The sequence below is a fragment of the Macaca nemestrina genome, chromosome 13, assembly GCF_043159975.1.
Source record: "Macaca nemestrina isolate mMacNem1 chromosome 13, mMacNem.hap1, whole genome shotgun sequence".
In the NCBI taxonomy this organism is placed as follows: Eukaryota; Metazoa; Chordata; class Mammalia; order Primates; family Cercopithecidae; genus Macaca; species Macaca nemestrina.
Window position 1 is genome coordinate 107,760,705 of NC_092137.1, and position 4,731 is coordinate 107,765,435.

Below are 4,731 nucleotides of genomic sequence, written 5' to 3' on the forward strand. Positions count from 1 at the left end.
ACCCGCAGACCAGGAGATTCCCTCGAGTGTCTATACCAGGACACAACAGACGCTGGAGAGGACGTGGAGAAATAGGAACGCTTTTACACTGTTGGTGGGAACGTAAATTAGTACAAACATTGTGGAAGACAGTGTGGTGATTCCTCAAAAATCTAGAACCAGAAATGCCATTTGACCCAGCAATCCCATTAGTGGGTTTATACCTAAAGGAGTATAAATCATTCTGCTATAAAGACACACGCACATGTATGTTTATTGCAGCACTATTTACAATAGTAAAGACATGGAACCAACCCAAATGCCCATCAATGATAGACTGGATAAAGAAAATGTGGCACAGATACACCATGGAATACTATGCAGCCATAAAAAATAATGAGTTAATATCCCTTTTTAGGGTCATGGATAAAGCTGGAAGCTATCATTCTCAGCAAACTAACACAGGAACAGAAAACCAATCACTACATGTTCTCACTCATAAGTGGGAGTTGAACAATGAGAACACATGGACATAGGGAGGGGAACATCACACACTGGGGCCTATCGGGGAGTAGGGGTAAGGAGAGGGGTAGCATTAGGAAAAATACCTTATACATTCGGGGCTTAAAACCTAGATGGCAGGTTGATGGGTGTGGTAAACCACCATGACACATATATACCTATGTAACAAACCTGCACATTCTGCATATGTATCCCAGAGCTTAAAGTATAATAATGAAAAAAGAAATAAAAATAAAGAGACATGCACTTCTGCCAGACCACAGAGAGGGGCAGCCTTGTGCATGGATAGCCTTACTTGCCTCCCGCTTCAACCCACATGCTTCAGATGGATGAGGGAGGGGCTAGAGAGCACAGGTCAGGCAGGGCATCTATCTCAGCCTCTGCTGAGGTGGCGCCCATCTACCTCAGCCTCTGCCACCAGGCACCCCTGACACAGAGAACCCCTTAACACTGAGTGCCTTTACTGTCACTTTGAACTGTCACAGCCCCGGAGACCAGCCCACAGCTGGACACACCCTATCTCCCTAAAATAACCAGTTCAAGAGCACTAGACAGTGGAAGTACTCACGTCCCAAGGGCTTCCTGCAGGCCTTCAAGCAGGACAAGGTTGTGGCCACTAGTCCTAGGAGCACAGTGCCCTGAAGCTAGGCAAAGCAAGCAGTCACTATTCATCTAAAACAGCATCAGGAAAGACACTGAGAAACCAGGACAACTTGATTTTGTATTTGTGCAGCAGCAAGCTCTTGAGGGACACTAGAAGTAGCAGATGTGTCTGTGTGACTCCCACATATACAGCAGGAGCCGAGTCGGCAGACAGACCCCTTCCCAATGCCATGTTCAGAGTGGAGGTCAACTTGGGAGCCACTGATCTGAGCAGTACGAAGTCCCCTGACATTAGCAGCATGAAGTCCCCTGACTTTAGCAGCATGAAGTCTCCTGACTTCAGTCACTTAGGTGTGGACTGATGAGGGTTCAGGATAGACAGTGTTTCAGTTCAGGCTGCACCCACCTGTTTTCCCTCCGACTGGCATCACCAGGTCCAGCGGGGAAAACACTATTGTGGGTCTACATTGATTTACCCATACTGCTCAAAGAAGCTTCCTGTGGGCTTCCATAAACTGGCTTGGCTTGGTTATTACTGGCTGCAGCAGCAATTGATTGCCCTTCCTGTACCTTGTTACCATGGAGATGAAAATCCAGACTTGACGGGGAGAAAAGAGAAAATCTCCATCAGGAGAATCCAGTGGTCTGTTCTCCTCCTCCACTGCCATTGCCATAAAGCATGGGGTTGGTTGTGGAGTCATTTGGAGTGCAGCGGTCCAAGTATCAGGAGCAGCGTGCTCTCAAAAAGACTCACGGATGTGACCAAAACTGCAGCCTCCAAGGGTGTTGAGGCCTGCAGGCTGGGAGTTCTTGGCCTAGAGCATTTTACCCCTTTTTTCATTGCTTTCCTGGAAGTTCCCAGAGGTCAATCTGGGCTGTTTTTGAGGTGGGATAAATATTTGAATTGACTCTGGGAGGAGGGAAGTTATCTAAGGGTATAAACACAATATGATCAGGCAGGATGGAAACTACCTCCAACTACAAAGCAGCTGGATCTGGTGATAATGAAGACAGTGGTGCTTTTTCCACTAGAAGATGGAGGAGTCTGAGCAGGCCAGAGCCAGTCAGATTTCAATGGGGGGAACGAAGAGTTAGTTGTGTCCTGAGGATTTTACTGGGGATATATAGTGAAATTAACCTAGGAAACAGAGCCCACTGATTTCCCATCTTGGAGAGTCCCCCAGCATGTTAAGATATGAAAGGCCTGAGGAGCTCCTTGGTTAACAACTATGCAAATTTAAGTTATACAAATGTTTTGCTCAGGGAATGACTTTTTCTCCAGAGAATACCTTCCTCCTGCTCCTTACAGTGCTGTCCTCCTCCCCATCACCAATTCCTCTTGTCCCCTAACTCAAGAACACCAATCTGGGAAGCTCTAAATAGATAAGCTATCTTTTCTGGATTGCCAGGAAGTGGAAAATGGGGTGGGGGTGTGTGTGAGGGGAATTGGGCAGTGAGGAGTAAGTGAGGGAAAACGTCCAGCATGGTTAATAGGTCAGGAGAGCAGTGCAAAGGTGGAAACCAAGGATGCCCAAACCCCAGAGCAGGTAAATGGGCTCCTGGGCCCTGGAAGAGAGTTCACTTTGGGAATGAGTAGAAGCAGTTTGTTCTCGGCAGCAATTGACATCCCATCCACCCCAATTTTTTTTACTCAGTTTCAGAGTATTATTTAATTTTTAAATACTGTACAAATTGTAATAGCTTAAATTGTGTATACAGCCAAATAAAAACTTGCATTAACAATTGGTGGGGCTTATGTCACCAAATCAGAGTATCAGGCTCCTTCTTGCTGTGGCTGTAGACTTGAGAATGGTCTGGAATCTCCAGGAATGAGGGTTTCCATGTAAGCCATCACTATCCTTGGGGACACTGTTGACCATTAACTGATTAGAAAGATATGCCCACTTTGCTTATGGAGAAACAGCCCAGAGTCCAGTGCCCTGCTTCAGGTCAGAGACCAAGTTGGGGAGCCAGGAATTGAGAGCTATCTTAGCCAGTTTGGAGTAGGGTGGGGTCTCAGGCCTTTGGCCCCTGTGACTCCAAGTATAGAACACAGATGAAGCCTCGTGGACTGGGGTTGGGATGGGATGGCAGGGTGAAAGGTCAGCATCTTTCTGCCTGCAAACCCCTCTCCAGCCTTGACTCTGGGTCAGCAGGCTGGGGAAAATGGCCCTACACTGGTAGCAAGGGGTTCCCAGGCACTCCCTTGTGGACAGATGAGCAAGTCTGGTCTGCAATGGAACAGGGGCTGAGAATGGGCCTCCTACCTCTCCATCCCATAGAAAGAGCCTAGGGGCTAACATGGGCACTCTTTTCCCTTGGTGCCCCCACTGGACTTGGAACAGAAGATTCCTAGGACCCATGCCTGAGTCATCTGTGTTCTCCATAGTCTGTACCAAGCCAGATCTGGCTTAGAGCAGGAGCCTGGGGACAACACCCTCTTTTGTGATGACCACTATTTGCCAGGCAGTGTGCTGGGGTCCAGAGATCACAGAAAAAAGAGAGTCCCATTCTTCCAGACCCTCACAGGCTAGTGAGCGGGAGCATAAGCCATCTTGACGTGGGTGCTGAGTGCTAGAATGCAGGGTACTGAGAAGTCCCTGGGACCATCCAGACCCTGCACTGCAGAGCACCAGGAGGGCCCCCAGGAGATGAAACCAGCTGGGTAGCACCCTTAGAAAACTGTTATTAGGGCAGATGTTAATAGAAATCACCCCAAAGTAAAGCCTGGAAACATCCACGAGATGAATTGTGACTGATTATCATAAAATGTATTGCCCAGTTTGAGTGTTTCTTCATTTATATGGTAGGAGACAATGTCCGTTTCTCAGGAGTTGTGAAGATTAAATGAAGCGATGTGTGAAAGTACTTTATTATCAATGATTCTAACCTTCGGCCCAGTAGTAAAAGTACTTAATCCTCTTTTTGTTTTTTTTTTTCTTCTGTAACAAGATTTTTTAAAAATCTATTTTATTTAACTGAGAATCATACTTTTATCTATTATAGTAGCTAATTTACTATTATAATAGAGATAGAGAATAGAATTGGGTAAAAAACAAGTTCTGTTCATCACCACAAAACACACACACATACACATGCAACATGTGAAAATGCTTCCTATAATTGCTATACACCATGGCCAGAAAGACAGACATGAAGATGTAGGTATTGATGATAATGTAGATTATAAAGTACAAAGAATACCACCAATTGAACTCATAGGCAGGCGTCCTAGAACAAAATAATCATGTTTCTTGGTTTTCCATACCCTAGTTCCACAATGCATATAAGGCTGACCTTAGGCAACATCCCACATGCACAGTCCATGTGCACAAGGCACCGGAAAGCCTCCTCTAACACTCGCTCTCCCCCATAGGGTGTGATGAGGCCTCAGAGCCATATCCCTAATGCTGAACAGCTTGCTTCACACCTGACTTTCTGAAATTCTTAGTACCTTACAGAGGCACCAATTTTCACAGTGGCAGGACCTTAGTGATCTCCCAATTCACTTTTCTCCCTTCACAATGAGAAAATTGAGGCCTAGAAAGGACAGTGACTTGCTAGGAATTACAAAGAGAATAAGAAGCATGGCTGGGAAGAGGGTTGTGCAGTGCAAATTCAGGGCTC